We start from the raw sequence: 19509 nt of genomic DNA, 5'->3' as shown, positions 1-19509 counted from the left end.
TCCTCAAATCAAACAGTTTCTGCATCCTCATTATCGAAATCAGCTACCAGGCCCTCCTGGATTTGAGTAACACTCAACCACGTTCAAAAATGAAATTGTCCGTTCTACGGATAACTGATGCAAACAGGGTCTAAATTTATCTCAAGCGGCTCAGTTCCTCATTTTACAAGCAACCATCTAACCTTTTAACTTTTGTGTCAAGCTAAACTTACGGCAGATTTCTCTTTAAAAATTAAGCCTTGTCATGTCCAATGATTGAATTTAAAACTAGAACCGGACAGAACTGGTTCATTTTTGCCACAATTCCTCTTTTCAAGCAGCTATCTAATTCCCTTTTAAAGTAACTCCTACATTAAAAATGGGTTGAGGCAGAGAATTCCACATTCTCTAAAACAGTGCATTCTAACTTCTCCTTTAATAATTTTTATTGATGTTAAATTTGTGCTCTCTTATTCCCACCACACCAGTGAGAAATAGTCAATCCAATCACAACCCTTCAGGGGTTGAGATCTATCGAGTGACCCTATAAGTTTCTCAACTCTAATACAGGGCACAATTTCAAAATGCGCAGATAACACAAAACTTGGAAGTGCTGTGAACTTTGAAGGGGATAGTGTTAAACTGTGAGGTTAATAAGGATTAAACTTTGATAGGACATAGGTTGGTGAAATGGGCGGACACAAAATTTAATGCAGAGAAGTGTGAAGTAATTCCTTTCGGTAGGAAAATATAAAATAAAGGATTCAATTCCGAAGTGGGTGAAGGAACAGAGGGGCCAGAGTGTATACATGTATAAATCATTGAAGGTTGCAGGACTGGTTAAATGGTTAATAAAGCATATGGAATTCTGGGCTTAATATGAGCAGAGAGCAAACAAAAAACTAAGGAAATTATAATAAACCTGGATAAACCTAGTCTGGCCTCAACTGGAGTATTGTGTCCAGTTCTGGGCACAACACTTTAGGAAGGATGTGAAGGCATTAGAGAGGATGCAGAAAAGATTCATGAGAATGGTTCCTGGGATGTTCTCCAGAGAAGTTCTTAGAGAAGGTTGAGAGGAAATTTGATAGAAGTGTTCAAAATGATGAGGAGTCTAGACAGAGTAGATAGTGAAAAACAGGTCCCACTGGTGGAAGGATTGAGAACCAGATTGAATGTGATTGGCAAAAGAAGCAATGGCGATATGAAGAAAAATCTTTTTACACAACAAATGGTTAGGATCTGGAATGCCCTGGCCTGAATGTGTGATGGAGGCAGATTCAATTGTGGCTTTTAAAAGAGAATTTGATCATTATCTGAGGAAAGGTTTTCAGGGCTATGGGAAAAAGGAAGAGGAGTGGCAACTAGGTGAATTGCTCTTGCAGAAAGCCAGTACTGACAAGGGCCAAATGGCCCCTTTCTGTGCTGTATGCATTCTATGATTCTATATCTGCGTTCACCTAATTCTGGCCTGCTTATCAACCCCACTTTGATATTGCTCCACATTTGGTGACCAAACCTTCTGCTGTCTAGACTCTAAGCTCTGGAACTCCCCCTCTCAACTCCTCTGCCTCTATACGTCTCTTTTTTTAGATGTTCCTTATAGCCACTCTCTTTGACCAAGCTTTTGGCCATCTGCCCTACTACCATCTGGTATGGCTCGGTGTCAAATTTTGTTCTGCTCCTATGAAGCGCCATTGGAATCTTTTATCATGTCAAAAACACTATACAAGTACGATTGTTTTTATTCTTTCATGGGATGAGTGTCAATGGCAAGGCCAGCATTTGTTGTCCATCTCTAACTGCCCATGAGGAGGTGATAGTGAACCACCTTCTTGAACTGCTGTAGTCCAGGTGGTGTAGGTACACTCTCAACAATGTTAGGGAGTGAGTACCAGGATTTTGACCAGCAATATTGAAGGAACAACTATATAGTACAAAGTCAGGGTGGTGCGAGGCTTGAAGGGGAACTTGCAGGCGTTGTCATGCGTCTGTTGTCCCCATCTTTCTAGGCGCTGGAGGTCATGAGTTTGGAAGGTGTTGTCGAAGGAAGCTTGGAGGGTTGCTGCAGTGTATCTTGCATATGGTACGCACTGCTGCCGCCACCATGCATCTATGGTGGAGGGAGTGAATGTTTAAGGTGTTAGATGGGGTGCCAATCAAGTGGGCTGCACTGCCTTGTATGATGTTGAATTTCTCAAGTGTTGATGAAGCTGCACTCATCCAGGAAAGTAGAGAATTTTCGATCACACTCCTGACTTGTCTTGTGGACTTCACCCATTTCAGAATTGAATCCTTTATTTTATATTTTCCTACCGAAAGGGATTACTTCACACTTCTCTGCATTAAATTTTGTGTCCGCCCATTTCACCAACCTATGTCCTATCAAAGTGTAATCCTTATTAACTTCACAGTTTAACACTATCCCCCTCAAAGTTCACAGTACTTCCAAGTTTTGTGTTGTCTGCACATTTTGAAATTGTGCCCTGTACTAGAGTTGAGAAACTTAAAGGGTCATCTTTGGAGAGTCAGGTGGTGAGTTATTTGCCACAGAATACCTAGACTCTGACCTGTTCTTGTAGCCACAGTATTTAACTAGCTAGTCCAGTTCAGTTTCTGGTCAATGGTAGCTCCCCCAACCCCACCAAAGATGTTGATAGTTTGGGGTTTAGCAATAGTAATGCCATTGAATGTCATGGGGAGATGGCCATTGTCTGGCACTTGTGTGACACAATGTTACTTGTCACATCATCCAAAGTCTGAATGTTATCCAGATCTTGCTGCATACAGACACGTATTGCTTCAGTATCTGAGGAATCACGAATGGTACTAGACAGTGCAATCATCAGCAAACATCCCCACTTCTGACTTTATGATGGAGGGAAGGTCATTGATGAAGCAGCTGAAGATGATTGGGCCTAGGACACTACCCTGAGGGACTCCGGCAGCACTGCCCTGCAGCTGAGGTGATTAGCTGCCAACAATCACAACCATCTTCCTTTGTGCTAGGTATGACTCCAACCAGTGGAGAGTTTTCCCTATGATTCCCATTGACTTCAATTTTGCTAGGGCTCCATAGTGCTACACTCAGATCAAATGCTGCCTTCATGTCAAGGTCAGTCAATCTCACTTCACATCACCAAACTGAGCATTGGTGAGCAGGCTATTGCTGGGTAAGTGCCATTTAATAGCACCATCGGCAACACTTTTCATCACTTTGCTGATGATCGACAGTAGTGTGATGTTGATGGTGCAATAATTGGTCCTATTGGATTTTCCTATGTTTTGTGGAAAAGACAAACCTGGGCAATTTTCTGTTCTGCTGAAGGGTCATGAGGTCTCGAAACGTCAACTCTTTTCTTCTCCGCCGATGCTGCCAGACCTGCTGAGTTTTTCCAGGTAATTCTGTTTTTGTTTTGGATTTCCAGCATCCGCAGTAGTTTTTTGTTTTTATCAATTTTCCACTGTACTGAAACTGCTGGCTAGGGACATAGCCAGTTCTGGAGCACAAGTCTTCAGTACTATTGCCGGCACATTGTCAGGGCACATAGTCTTTACTGTATCCAGCGTCTTCACCTGTTTCTCAATGCCTAGTAATGTGAATTGAATTGGCCAAAGACTGGTCCTAATGATGATGTGGAGTTCAGGAGGAGACCATGATGAATCATCCACTTGGCACTTCTGGCTGAAGATGGTTGCAAATGTTTCAGCCTTTTCTTTTTCATTGATGTGCTGAAATCCCCCATCATTGAGGATGGGGATAATTATCAAGGCTCCTCCTCCTGTTAGTCGTTTAATTATCCACCACCATTCACAACTGGATGTGGCGGGGCTGCAGAGGTTTGATCTGATCCACTGGTTGTGGGATCACTTGGCTCTTTCTATCGCAAACTGCTTCTGCTGCTTAGCATGCGCATCATCCTGTGTAGTAGTTTCACCAGGTTTGCATCTCATTTTTAGCCTGATGCTGCTCATAGCATGCTCTCCTGCACTGCTTGTTCATCCCATTTGACTAATCTATTAGAGTTCTTTGAGGAAGTAACAAGCAAGGTGGATAAAAGGGAACCTGTAGCTGTGGTATACTTGAGTTTCCAAAAGGCATTTGATAAGATGCCACTTCAAAAGTTATTTCACAATATAAGAGCTCTTGGTGTAGGCGGAAACATATTAGCATAGATGGAGGATTGGTTAGCTAACATGAAGTAGAGAGTAAGGGTAAATGGGTCATTTTCAGGTTGGCATGCTGCAACTAGTGGAGTGTCACAGGGATCAGTGCTGGGCCCTCAACTATTTACAATCCATATTCATGACTTAGATGAAGAGACTGAATGTATGCTAGCTAAATTTGCTGATGACACAGATAGGTTAGGAAAGTAAGTTGTCACAAGGATATAAGGAGTCTACAAAGGGATTTAGATAGGTTAAGTGAGTGGTCAAAAATTTGGCAGATGGAGTATAATGTGAGAAAATGAGAGGCTGTACACATTGGTGGGAAGAATAGAAAAGCAGAATATCATTTAAATGGAGAGAGATTGCAGAACTCGGTGGTACAGAGGGATCTGGCTGTCCTAGTACATGAATCACAAAAAGTTAGTATGCAAGTACAGCAAGTGATTAGGAAGGCAAATGGAAGGTTGGCATTTATTGCAAAGAGAACGGAGTAGGGAAGTGTTGCTTAAGCTGTGCAAGGCCTTAGTGAGACTGCATCTGGTGTATTGTGTAAGCTTTGGACTCCTTACCAGAAAACTGTTCAAAGACGATTCACTTGCCTGATTCCTGGGATGAAGAGGTCAGCTTATAAGGAAAGGCTGAGAAAGTTGCGCCTATACCCATTGGAGTTTAGAAGAATGAGAGGTGATCTTTTTGAAACATAAGATCTGAGGGGACTTGACAGGGTGAATGCTGAGATGTTGTTTCCCCTTGTGGGGAGTCTAGAACTAGGGGACACAGTTTAAAAATTAGGGATCCCATTTAAGACTGAGATGAGGAGAATTTCTTCCCTCTCAAAGGATCGTGAGTCTGTGGAATTCTCTTCCTCAGAGAGGCATGGAGGCTGGGTTATTGAATATATTCAAGGCTGGGTTAGTTAGATTTTTGATCAACAAGGCAATCAAAGGTTATTGGGGACAGGCAGGATAGTGGACTGGAAGCCACAATCAGAATAGCCATGATCTTACCAAATGGCAGAGCAGGCTCAATGGGCCAATTGGCCTACTTCTGCTCCTAATTCTTGTGGCCAGGGTTAGATAAGAACATAGAAAACAAATTAAACAGTGTAGGGTATGTCAAGCAGTAGAAAACAACCATCATTAGTACCTTTGTGACCATGGAAATGGCTAGCTAGGATGTGGCAGAGGCTGTACATAGATTTCTGAGAATTTAAAGGGCAACATCTATTCATTGTGATGGATAGCCATTTGTAGTGGATTGAGGGGCTCCCGATGAATCGAACAACAATTAGGAAAGCTCTAGATATTTTGCGTAGTTTGTTTGCTGCTTTTGAGGAAATTGTGTCTGACAACGGACCTCTGTTTTGTTCAGAAGACTTTACAAAATTCATGAGAATGAATGGGGCAAAACACACTAGAGTTTCAATGTATCATCCTGCTTGCAATGAAGCAGCAGAGTGCACAGTACAAAGTGTAAAGCATGCTTTTGTAAAGTAAATGTTAGAGACAAATCTGAAGAAACTACAGGAATACACCTCATACTAATATTGGCAGAATGTCAGTGGAATTGTTTCTTAGAAGGCAGTTCAGAAAGAGGTTTTAATTGCTGAAGCCACATTTAGCACAGTCAGTAGAAGAGAAACAATCAAGGCAGAAAGAAAGTCATGATGGGGCAGAGAGAGCGAAAGAAGTCTGATGTTGAACCAAAAGGTTAGAGTGAAGAATCATGATTATGAGTGGTTGAAGCAGCTACCTGGAAGAGTTGAGAAAATATATGGCCCTCGCACATATTTGGTCAAGGTGTTTGGTAATGGAAAGGTTAGGTTTGTAAATATAGATCATGTTTTACTGCAGAAGTTCATAAATTGGAAAGAATAAATGAGCCTATTGAATCAGATAGTTGGAATGAGAGTCGAGTACCAACAGTTAATCTGACACAAGTCATGCCAGAGACCAAGTCAGAGTCAGACTGAAATGGAAACTGCAATTGAAGGTCAAAGTCAAAATCAGTTTTTTGTGATGAAAGTATGATAATTTTCATAATATTTTTATTGTGTGGTTTATTGCGAAGTAGGTTTATGGGGGTAGGTATAGTTGAGCCTGTGTGTGATTTAATTACATTTGGAGTCAAGTAGACAGCAAGTTTGAAATCAAAAGAAGTTAGGTGCTTGACATGCTAATGAGTAAACATGGTTGGCTTAGCATGTAAGGTGTGAAGGAAATTTGCATTTTTAGATAAATGAAGAGATTTGGATTTCAAAGGGATCTTAGTCTGTTTACAACTAGCCAGGTAAGCAAGGCTAAGGAATGTGTTTATTTTTCCCAAAGGTTACTTACTATATTGACAACATGAAAGTTTTTATATTGTGGGGAAGATACAGTTTCAATTACATATGGAACAATATAATTTACATATTAAAAAGAGAGAAACATATATAAAGGAGAATGAAAGGCTATGTGTCAGAAAGCCATGTAAGATCTAACAGGACTCTGTGAAATAGCCTTAATGAAGCCTCCAGCATTTATATAACGAAAATGAAATTAGGGAAAGCCATTTGGATTTCCACTGTCAAGTGAATACTGTGTTAACTTGCTGGTTCTGTTTTAAATCCAAAATCTATTTTGGACCGCTGCCTTAAAGGGATTGTAACTGGGGTTCAGGTTAATTAGGAATTTTAGGAGTTATTATAGTAGTAAGTAATTGTAGTCTTATGTATGTGCTTGAAATCTTTTATATTTTGTTAATAAATATTTTAATTTAATTTTTAAAATCTCTAATGGTCTAGGTGGACTTATCACTTCTGAATTGAGTGCACACCTCTTGTAATAAATACAAATTGCAAAACCGTTGTGATAGCGCAACCAATTTTCCCTCGTGAATTTGGTCTGCCTGGCACACATCATCTGCCACGTCATAACACTTTATTGGAGAAAACCTCTACTCAGACTCAGACCAAGTTCCGAAAGTTTGAGTCAGAAATGGAGGTATCCTCTTCGGTGCAGAAAGCCAATTTGAGTTAAGAATAAGTAAAAAACAAGAAATGTATATAAGTTGTGTGACACTCAAACATTGTGTAACTTTTTCATTAAGAAGGGAGGAAAAGGAGGGAGGAGAATAAAGGTGCCCTATTGTGGCTATACTTGTGTGTGTATATATAATATATATAGGCAAAACTGACAGCCATGTTGTGCACACGAGTGAGTTTGTCTGTAAAGATGTGACAGTTAGATGGCTTGTAGCTTGAATTTTCATACTTAAAGATGGAATATGTGGTGTGAGTTTGCCATTTTCCTCGGGGCCAGATTGTTTAAACTGATTTCCATTGTTTACCACTGTTTTATATTCCATATATACAAATGAGATTGGAATGAAATTTGGGTATAGATAGATCTCAGCAAAATGATGCACGAACAGGCATAATTTCAAGTGCAATTTTCCAATTATATCCCAACCGGAAATGGTATTCTTACATAGCTACTGAAATATTGTCTTGCATCCTGGGTATGTTAAATATTAGTGTAGTTGAAAGTTATACTTTATTGCTAATGCATCTTAACTTGAAGAGGAACCGTTGCACAGGAGTGGTGAAATCCATTGTTAGCCAAAACACTGTGCATATATAAGATGGAACTGAATTGATGAAATGGTAATGTCAAGTTTTGGTTGAACTCCATTAATTAATACAACCTTTTGTTTAGTCACTAACTTATGCAGAAGTTTTGAAAACAAAATTTTTCCTCTCATACAAAAACATGTGCTAGGCTTTCAGTTAGGGAAGAGAAAAGAATTCAATACCCAGTTAGTTTCAAATTTGTATTCATACTGCAGTGAAAGCTATAGGTTAGTCTTATCTTGTAGGTAGACTTGGACCAACAGCTTCAGTGAAGGATAGCTGCCTCAACTGTCCTTACTACCCAGTTTCTTCCATGCAGGGATAAATAGAGGAAACATAATTGACAGTGAGCCTAATTTTACGATTTTTAAGAGAAAAACTCTAACATCATTGAAACATAACTACTGCGAGATTTTACTGTCATTGGTGCAGGCCATAGAAAATTGTACCTAATTCTATATCAAAAAGATGTATGTTTATAATCTAACTTGAAGAGCAATGCTGTGCAATAAATGTTCATTTGAGTATATCTTTGACAACAGGTGTCAGATTGAATTTACTTCTGCTTCCAACCACATCATAACAGGGTTAGTTCAACAACCTGATAGTATGATCAAGCAGCTCTCACCACTTTAAACAGTGGTCAAAGAGTCTGAGCATGATATGTCAAAGTACAAGTGTACCCAATGCCACAGAAATATATTCATCAAATATATGATGTAAAATATATCATAAAAATGATGCATTTAAAAAGCTAAAGATTATTTGCATATTAAGTATTTTCTAATACTTGTAGAATTTGCAGGATTTTGTTCATAGAAAGTCCAGCTTTTGAAATATTATTCTTGGATTTTGCCCACTAAGTCCCACTTTAACACCCTGGAATTCTCTGTCCTGCTCTTAAGCAACAACCCAGCTATTACGACGTTATAGGCACCATCTTCAAAGGTTCCTGGAATCATACCCAACAAGGATAAAGAAAATTGACAGCTGCTCAAAGAAAACCTGACACACTACTGCAGCCCTGGATTGGACTTGTACTCTATGTCATAACAAACACAAGCGATAAGAGACCTCATCCTGGTGGATGGGTGAGGGGGTGTCTCAAGCCATTTGAGTTAATGCATTCCAATTTCAGATCATGTCTTGGCTCCAGAGTTACACTAGTACTTTCATGGTAATATGGTCATGAAACCACTTTGAATAGAGGCAAAGTAGATGGATAAATACCTTTCCAGTCTACTGCTCATTTTTGCTTCCTCTTTTGCTAAATTTGCAAATCCATATTCTCAGAACTATGTTCCTTACTTTTGGCTGAATTTATTTTTTTCCTTTTTTTTTGAGTTTAATCTTAATTCTTTCTCACTTGTATTGACTAATTTCCTCCTCTACCTTTTTGTTCAAATTTCTCTCGTCCCATCAGTTGAAATTTTTTCTGCTCTATGGCCCAATTTTCTTCTCCTTGTCTGTACCTTTGAAAGTATCACAGGAGATGCCAAACAAAATCACTGAGGAGCAAAAACCAATAGTGAATGGCACTGGGTCGTTTATTATGATTTGAAAAATCATAAATATACTTGGCCCAAAAACATTACAAAAGAATGCCTAGGCTAAGAAGAGTTGTAGGGAGGGAATACTACAAAGACTGAAGGCAATAAGAGAGAAAGACGTGTTACAGGATGAGAGACTGCAAGGTTCCCTAAAAGATATGATAATATGGGGAAGGGGCAAGTTGGGCAATCAATATTCCTATGTCAGGAGTTATTAAAATGGTGAGGGAAGGGAAGAGAGAGAGAATTTAATGAGGGGAAATTATCAAGGATGTGATTTATTTTCTTGAATTCTTTGAAGTGGTGATTGTCATGAAAGTATAATAATTCTCATAATATTATTGTGACTTATTGTAAAAGTAGGTTAATAGTGGGGTTTGAATAGTTTGTTTGTGTGCATGTGCGTGGGTTGTGGGGGGGGAAGTTAATTAAATTGGAGACAGTTGGTCTGGAGGTTTAGATTCATCAAAAGAAGCTAGGTTTGAAATACTAAATACGTAAACATGGCTGAAGTCTTAGAATGTGAGGGGAGGGGAATTTCCATTTTTAGATAAATTAGGGCAGTTTGAATTTCAAAGAGATGGCAGGATGTTTATATCTAGTCAGAGAAGCTAGGCCAAGCAGTGTGTTTATTTTTCCCAAAAGGTTACTGACAATATTAGCACATTGAAAAGATTTATATTATGAGAAAGGTAAAGTTACAAAGACATATGGGAACAATGGAATTTATATTGAAAGGGAGAAACATGTATAAAGGAGAATGAAGCTGTGTGTCAGGGAAGGCATTGTAAGATCTAACAGAAGTGTGAGAAGCCTACAGTATTTGTGCATTAAGCCTGCTATCTGCAGAACTGAAACCGGGAAAAGCCACTTTGAATTCTACTGTCCAGGGTATTATGTCGACTTGCCTGGGTCCGTTTAAAACCTTTTTTTTTTAAACCACTGTCTTAACGGGGGTGTAACTGGAAGCCAGATTAATTAGAATTAGGGGTTTTAGGAGCTATCATAGTAGTAATTTGTAGACCTAAGTATGGGCTTGAAATCTTTTATTTTGTTAATAAAGGTTTAATTTATTTTTCTAAAAGATCTCAAGTCTTGGTGGACTTGTTACTTCTGAATTCAGGGCACGCATCTTAAAATAAAATACAAATTGTAAAATCGTTGTGACCGCGTGATCAAGTTTCCCTCGTGGATTTGATCCATTTGGCACACATCATCTGACACGTCAAAACAGTGATGATATTGGCTTATAAAAAATGGTTATGCCTTTTAGCTAGTTTTTATTTTAGTGAGTGTGGAGATATAGTCAACATTTTCCTGTGCATGCTGGACATGCGGCAAACATAGAATGTATAGCTAGCTGTACACAAGGGTGTTCATGTAGCAATTTTTAGAATATCAGAAAACACTGACAAATATACTTTGCTTTCATGTATAAAACTATTTTTATATCATCACTGAGCAATACCTAAAGCAAGTGGTCTGCTATGGCAAATGATTCATCAACACTGCGATCCATATATAAGTTTGAGGAAACACTGGACTACTTAGCTGCAATCCCATTACATGTGGGAAATTCAAGTGTGGAAATTCATGTTATAACAGGATGTCGCACTATGCCAAATCATTTAACACAGTATTATCCAATTATGGTTTAACACTATTATTACAGAGCTTTTGGGGCCTGGAGACCATGCTGCATTTTGATATAAGTTCAATAGAGACATTATTCACCTAAATCGTTACTTTTTCAACATCTTCCCATTTCTTGGCTCCATAAAAATGTATTGGCAGGAACCACGTCACAAGAACTTTGAAATATTAGGAACAGACGAAGCCATTCAGTCCTTCTACTTCATTTGCCCAACTTTGCTGTATAACCCTTGATAATCTTACTTAACAAAAATCTATTGCTCTCAGATTTGAAGGCACCAATTGACCCATGTCCAAAGATTTTTGGGTGAAAGGCCATGTCTTGTGTGCCAGGGACTAAGACCTCACACTGGATATTTTTATTTATATATATATATTTATGGTTAGATTCTGAAATGTTGAAAACTGGACAACGACCTGTTAAAATGGCTGAAGCTACGTGACCCTGAACAAAAGGGGCTACCATGTCATATCGCAGAAATTTGCGTCTCATTATCTCTGAAGAGACATCAACGACCCCTATGGGCTGCAGAGAGCTAATTCAAAGAGAACTATACAAAGGTCATCTGCATTTCATAAGCCAGGCCTGGCCAACTGGAGCCTATTCATCTGCTAGGATAAAGGACCCCACGACCTTCCTTCCCAGTCTTAATGGTTGGAACATTTAACAATCTCAAGGACCCACACAAAGGGGGACACACCTTTTATCACAGCCAGAGTGGGAAGGTAACATGTAACATGAACCTCTAGCTGGTGGAACCAGTTACACTGTCTTGCTGTACTGCAAAGCTCAGTCTGTCATTTTAACATCTACAAGCAGTAGCACAGAAAAGGGGCTCTGCCCAGATTGAATACCTGGCCCCATCTACACTACTTCAACTAGAACTTTTGTACTATCATCTACAAGACTGATTCATCACTACATGTTATCTTCTCATATGAAGTCAACTACACTGGCAAAGTGAATTATATAGCATGGATTTTCAACGTGCCGACTTCCGTAAAGGAATACCTCATTGGACTTTGATTCTGGACCCACATGAACAATAATCCTTTTCTCTGCAGTCTTTTCCTTATTCCCTCTTTTTACTATATATGTACAAAAGAGGCAAAGTTGCTCCCTCCTCCTGCGTTTTGAGTGTGTGCAAATAAACTAACTCTGAGTTCATCTAATCTCAAGTTTGCTGTGGGGTTATTAATAGAAATTGGATCACGCCGAAACTGAGGCGATGGGAAATACGCCACTCACTTGTAAAGAGGGAAGCAAATCAAAGACCTTTCTGTTTATGGACAGGTGGCGAGAGGAGAAATCAGTGCAGTCTAAATTAACCTTCTCCCTGTCCCAAGATATATTCTTGGAGCAATTGATTCTCCTAATGATGCGTGAGAGGTGCTTCACTGTACTAAGATGAACAATGTCATAATATGAGCAAGGCATGCTGTGGATATGCTATGTGAAGAAATATATTCACCTGCAGTCAGGGACGAGAGAAGCACTCCACTTCGCTCTACTCAGCTACTGGGGTTGAAGAAATAGTGAAAAAACAAACTTTGACATCACAGGAAACTTGTAGGCCAGTAAATTCTTAAGCCAAGGGACTGTATATAAATAGCCAGGTTAGTTCACTATTTTGAACAAAGGTCTATAGATATCTGGATAAGAAAAAGTAGAACTTTAAATTACCCGAGTCATGAAGTTTATTGGCAATTGTACAGTTTTGTTATTGGTAAGATTTATTGGCAGTAATAAAGCTTACCAGGAGTAGTAGGGGGTATAAATTATAAATTAACCAATTAAAAGTAATTAATTAACTTTTTGTGTTTACTTAACTTCCAATTTTAGTGCAGTAAATAAATAATTCAAGGCATGGCAGGGCTGCTCACACCCATCAAGTGCACATCCTGTACTATGTGGGGACTCCAGGATGCTGTCCACCTCTTAGACAACTACATGTGAAGAAAATGTCACCAAATAAAAAAACACAAGCACCATGTAACTTGAGGAGTAGCTGGTGTCACTAAGGTGCAGGGGATGAGAGGATAAGAACTAGGTGGATAGCATGTTCCGGGAGGTGGTCACGCTGTAGCTTAAGAAAGTGCAGGCAGACAGGGACTGGGTGGCTGCCAGACATACAAGACAGACAAGGCAGGTAGTGTAGTAGTCCCCTGAGAACATCCCACTTTCTAACAGGTACTCAGTTCTGAGTATCAATGGGGGCAAGGGTTCCTCTGGAAAGAGCAGTGAGAGTCATGACCAGAACACCATGGGTGGCTCAGCTGTGCAGGGAGGGTGGAGAAAAGACATGTGAGCAATAGTGGTCGGGGATTCTATAGTTCGGGGAACAGACATGCGTTTCTGCTGTCACAGGATGATATGTTGCCTCTTTGGTGCAAAGGTCATGGATATCACCAAGTGGCTACAAAGCGTTCTGGAGGGTGAGGGTGCACAGCCAGAGATTGTGGTCCACATTAATACCAAAAATATAGGTAGAAAAAGGGACGAGGTCCTGCAGGCTGCGTTTAGGGAGGTCAGAAAGAGATTAGTGAGTAGTATCTCAAAGGTAGCAATCTCTGGATTACTCCCAAGGCCATGTGCTAGTGAATATAGAAATAGGAGAATACTCCAGATGAATGCATGGGTGGAGAGATGCTGCAGGAGGGAAGGCTTCAGATTCCTGGGGCATTTGGACCAGTTCTGAGGAACATGGGGTCTGTACAAGCCGGAAGGCCTACCAGGACCAGAACGAATATCCTTGTGGGGAGGTTTGCTAGTGCTTTTGGGGAGGGTTTAAACTAGATTGGCAGGGGATGGGAACCTGGGAGCAGTTTCAGATAGGACAAATTCAGAGCAGGGGACGGGAAACAGAAAATTAGTGGGTGACTCTGGAAGAGGGTAGGCGCAAAAGGTTAAAAAGTGTACAGCACAGGAATTTGGCAGTTTTAAAAGGTATATACTCAAATGCAAACAAAGCCAATGAGCTGAGGGCACAGATAGACACATGATATCATTGCCATAATGGAAACATGGTTTAAAGAGGGGCAGAATTGGCAGGTCAACATCCCTGGATTCAGGATGTTCAGACAGGATAGAGAGGGGGCTAAAAAAGGTGGGGCTGTAGCATTATTTGTGAAAGAATTAATTACAGCTGTGAGGAGGGATGATATACTAAATGAATCATCAAATGAAGCCATATGGGTTCAGCTCAGAAATAAAAAAGGGGCAGACACACTGCTAGGAGTAGCAGTATTCTACAGTCCCCTAAATAGTGAGATGGAGATAGAAGAGCAAACATGTAGACAAATTCCTGAGTACGAAAACAATAAGGCAGGAATAGTTGGGACTTCAACTATCCTAATATCAACTGGGATACAAACAGTATGGAGGGCACAAAATTCTTGAACTTTTCTTCAGGAGAATTTTTTTAACCACCACATAAGCCTGGCAACAGGGGGTACAATTCTAGATTTAGTCTTAGGAATTGAAGCTGGGTAAATGGAAGTAGCAGCAGTGGGTGACCATTTTGGACATAGTGACCATAATACAGTTAGATTTAGCATAATTATGGAAAAGGGTAAAGATAGAACAGGAGTAAAAGTTCTAAATTGGGCAAAGACAAATTTCACAAAGCTGAGAAGTGATCTGGCGAAAGTGGACAGGTTACAGCCACTTGAAGAGAAATCAATGACAGACCAGTGGAAGGCATTCAAAAGCGAGATTCTATGGGTACAGTTTAGACATGTGCCCACAAAGTAAAAGGGTAATACTGCAAACTCTAGAGCCCCCTTCCTTGTTATCTAAAAGCATACAGAATAGGATAAAGCAGAAAAATAAAGCTCATGACAGTCAAAAAAACAATTAATACTTTAGAAAGCCTAAAGGAGCATAAAAAAATATAGGGGTGAAGTAAAAATGAAATCAGAAAAGCAAAGAGAGGATATGAAAAAATATTGGCAGGTAAAATCAAGGAAAACCCAGAGATGTTTTATCAGTTCATTAAGAGCAAGAGGATAAGAGTAAGGAAAGAGTAGGGCCTATCAGGGGTGTAAAAGGTAACTTATGTGTTGATGCAGAAGATGTGGGCAGGGATCTTAATGAGTACTTTGTCTCTGTCTTCACAAAGGCAAAGGATAATGTGGACATTGTAGTTAAAGAAGAGGGGTGTGAAATACTAGATACAATAAGCATAACGAGGGAGGAAGCACTGGAGAGACTGGCATCCTTGAAGTTGGATAAATTGCTCGGACAGGATGGATTGTATCCCAGGCCGTTAAAGGAAGCCAGGGAGGAAATAGCAGATGCGAACGTTGTACTACTATTTAAAAAGGGTGCGAGGGATAGGCCAAATAATTGTAGGCTGGCCAGTCTAACTTCGGCGGTGGGCAAATTATTAGAATCAATTCTGGATAAACCTTCACTGCAACCTGGATCTCGATATCATTGTCACTACACAGAATGTGAATGGTTAAAGGATCTTGAGTTTCTGAAGATAAATTGATTCTTGTACTGTACTTTCCTTTCTGTATAACAGCTGAACTCCAACTACCTTAAGATGGCATGGGAATGACACTTTGGATGAGCAGCAGGAGATATTTGCCCCAGTACTGGCAGGGACTCCACTCCATCAAAGCCAGCAGGGTATTTTCCAGCATCTGTTGTATCCTGGTCAGTGTGCCCTGTTGAAATATTGAGATGCCAACTGGAAAAGCTGTAGGGTAATCCCTTCCATTATTATGCAATTTACTGCATTATGCTACTTAATGTTCTTTCTCACAAATGGCTGTTTAGTTTATACTATATAAACACTAACAGTTTATCCTTACCTGCAAGTACCATGGTAGCCTCCTCCCAGGTAAAACAAATGAATGTAAAACCTAACTTCACAACTAAAACACTGGGAGCTACTTGGTAAAAACACACAGAGAACCGTATGTCAGATAGGAAGACTGAAAATTCAGAAGACAACAGCAGAATATCTGAAGGGCAATTTGTCGAATTCCCACACAATTTTTTGTGGTTAGGCTACCGATATATTACTTGTAGCAGGCAAGCACTTAACAAAACATAAAAACTTAAGACTTTATGACAAAGTTGAATGAATAAAACTGTAATTTCATGATGGGACCATTTAATAGAAGAAATTTAATTTATGAATGCTCAATTTTGTCTTACTCAATTTACAACTTTTTGCACAGGATGAATGATGTTAGACACTAATCAATGACAAGGTAATCCCAGGGTTACTATTTGAACAATGAGGGGACAGCGCCAGTCAAATATTGGGGCCTGTAGTTTGAGCAGCAATACTGAAGCCTATAATGCAGCTAGTTAGCGTGTCATGCAGAACTTTTTCTTTTTAATTAATCTCACTTCGTATGACATCTGCAAGATAAGGAACTAAACTGATTTGATATGGACTAAAAAGCTAAGACATTAATAATTATGTTTTAATGAAAAACACTTAGGAGCAGCCTGAAATAACACCAGTATTGGATATATCAATTAAGTGCTTTCTTCTTTTGAAAAGGCAAAGTTCGAGACTGCTGTTCAAATTCAGCTCATACCAATTGCAGACAATTCTCCTCTATCTGCTTGCAACATTGTCCTGAAGTCATGGAAGGCAATATACAAATGTTGTTTATTCCTCTATTATGGTGATAAATCAGGTATAAGTGAGACGAACACAACTGCTCCAAAAATTGTGCTTACATACTAACAAGCCTTCAGTGGTGTGATCATGGTGAGTTAAGACTGTTACAAAGGGCTTGTTATGTGCAGTGTGTCCATTTACATAAATATACCATTTTTAATATTTGAAAACTAACTGATTTCCCATCAGGCTGCTCACAGTTAATATACTGCTTCATAAACTAGAGCCAACTAGCTTTGGAATATCTTTGGTTCAAATTAGCTTATGTCAAGGTTGCCTCTTTGTTAGTTTTCATAAAACCAGATGACTGGCCATTTTTCACATGAAATTATACCCTCTTCATTCATAAATAAAAGCAAAAACTTCAGTAAACACTCAAGAGGTCAGGCAGCAACTGTGAAGAGAAAAACAGAGTTAATGTTTCAGGTTGAAGACCCTTCATCAGAAAATCTTCAATGTCACACAATGTCTTAAGGGGAGGTTGGCCCTTTATATAATTGCTTCCTCCACAAGATGCATCTTATTTCCAGCACATTTGAGTGTCATACGTCAGGAAAAGAATGGCAAATTCACCTATGTAACAGATAGCAACTGTTACCATTTGATAGCTGCTGGAACAATGAGTGCTGTCTTGATTGCTTTTAGAAGTGGAGTAATGGGGAGGAAGGCAGGGGACAAATTTCCAATTTGAATGGAATAAAATCATTTATTATTTCCTGTATCAACATCAGGATTAGGTTAGCTTTAAGATTCAGAAACACATCACTAGAATCTACTCCTTTTAATTAAAAGTTGCTTAATTCAAATTATCTACTAATTCAAAATTCTTGAGCACCATCTTCCCACCCAGCTGTTACTTACATTGCTTGATTCAAATCATTGAATAATTAAAAAATTTAAAAACTCAAATTGTCTGATGTAGGCTGATGTTATTTTGGAATATCGGCAAGTTATTTTATAGCTGGGTCACGGGTGGGCCGAGAAATAAAGTATTGCACTCCGAACAGAAAATTCCACCTTTGTGGAGGCCCAGGTGTGCCCATATCAGCAAGCTATAAGCAGAGTTGCTAGTTTACACAGGTAACCTTTAGTACATGCTGTTGCTACTGTGTGTCAGTGGTGGAGGGAGTGAATGTTTGTGGAAGGGGTACCAATCAAGCGGCTGCTTTATCCAGATGGTGTCATGAGTGTTGTGCGAGCTGCACTCATCCAAGCAAATGGAGAGTATTCCATCACACTCCTGACTCGTGCCTTGTAAATGGTGGACAGGCTTTGGGGAGTCAGGTGGTGAGTTACTCATTGCAGGATTCCTAGCCTCTGACCTGCTCTTGTAGTCACAGTAATTATATGGCTGGTCCAGTTCAGTTTCTGGTCAATGGTAACCCCCCACTGGATGTTGGTAGTGGGGGATTCAGTGATGGTAATGCCATTGAATGTGATGGGGCGCTGGTTAGATTCTCTCTTGTTGGATATGGTTATTGCCTGGCACTTGTGTGGTGTGAATGTTACTTGCCACTTGTCAGCCCAAGATGGGATATTGTCCAGATCTTGCTGCATTTGGACATGGACTTTGGTTCACTTACGTGTGCTAGAAACTACATATATTTACACACAGGGCCCAATCCTTTGCAAACAGAAAGAGCATGTCCACGATCCATTGCGCTTTTTTCATCTAGAAAAAAACTTGGGGACAGCCATTCCCTCATTCATTCCTGATGGAAATGCCTTTACCAATCCAGAGTTAATCTGCCTGGTTTGGATTTAAACAAAAATTTGTCTCATTAACTGTTCCCTGGTGCATCCTCTGTGGCAATGTCTCTACCAGAGTCCACTTGCCAACAAATTTTGTCCCTTTTCCCACCCACCCCCAACTCAAAACCTATTACGCTTCTAACTTTTCCCAGGTTTGATGAAGGGTCATCAATCTGAAATGTTAACCCTGTTTTCTCTCTCCACAGGTGCTGCCAGACCTGCTGAGTATTTTCAGCATTTTTGGTTTCGATTTCAGATTTCCAGAATCTGTAGTTTTCTGCTTTCCAGAAAAGAAATCAAGGTCGGTCAAAACTCATCAGTCCTGAAAATGAGATTATTTTGTCCTTCAATGAGGCAAGATTGTGAATGTTAAACTCAGGACCAGGGGTAACATATCAGCTTATCACATGATTTTCCATCCAGTATGTCACATAGATTGATTATATTACTAATCCATGTTTTGTCATTAAAAAGGAACACAGAACTCCAATTTCAACCTATGTATGATTTGTAAAACTTGTAGGACCAAGGAACTTTCTCACTGTCACAGACTTCATATACTGTGTTGTATGCCAATGACAAGTCTGATGTGAAGGCCTGCTGCCAAAGCTTTTAACAAACATTTAATTTCACAAACACTTTAGGCTTATTAATGCCCTAACTCTCAATGGTAAGTTCCATGTTCATCTTGGTGACAAGACCAGCCAAAGATGGATGCTCGGCAATGGTCAGTGCTCGCACCGGCCTCCAAATGGTGGACATGCCCTGCACCAAGTCCCAGGAGTTCACCTATGCTGATGAAGTAGCTATGTTGATGCAGGCGTTGATGCTAAAGGAAGCAAGTAGAATGCTCACCAGCGAACTGTGCCTACTGGAATGCTACTTCCAGAACTGGCACCTCCACCCTAATCCAGAGAAAACAGTTGTGTCAGCATTTCATTTAAACAATATCGCCATCAGGAAAGAACTCAGCCTTTCCTACTGTGGAAGGCAACTTACCCATGACCCCCACCCAAAATACCTGGGTGTCACTCTGGACAGGACTCTAACGAATGGCCTCATCTCATCAACACAGCCAGAACACTTCGCACTACAAGTGGCCTGAAGTTTACTCTGTTGCAGAATACGGTTCTGCTTCATAGTC

The 19509-nt window shown here is 39.9% G+C and overlaps 1 protein-coding gene across 4 annotated transcripts in view; it reads right to left on the bottom strand.

The window, feature by feature from the left end:
- The window catches only part of lyst (lysosomal trafficking regulator), a 491836-nt gene that overhangs the window by 384934 nt on the left and 87393 nt on the right, over positions 1-19509 (bottom strand). The window lies entirely within an intron of this gene.

This window comes from Cetorhinus maximus, chromosome 5, assembly GCF_964194155.1.
Source record: "Cetorhinus maximus chromosome 5, sCetMax3.hap1.1, whole genome shotgun sequence".
Taxonomy (NCBI): Eukaryota; Metazoa; Chordata; class Chondrichthyes; order Lamniformes; family Cetorhinidae; genus Cetorhinus; species Cetorhinus maximus.
The sequence above is the reverse complement of the archived record's forward strand: the minus strand, read 5'-3'. Positions and strand labels throughout refer to the sequence as shown.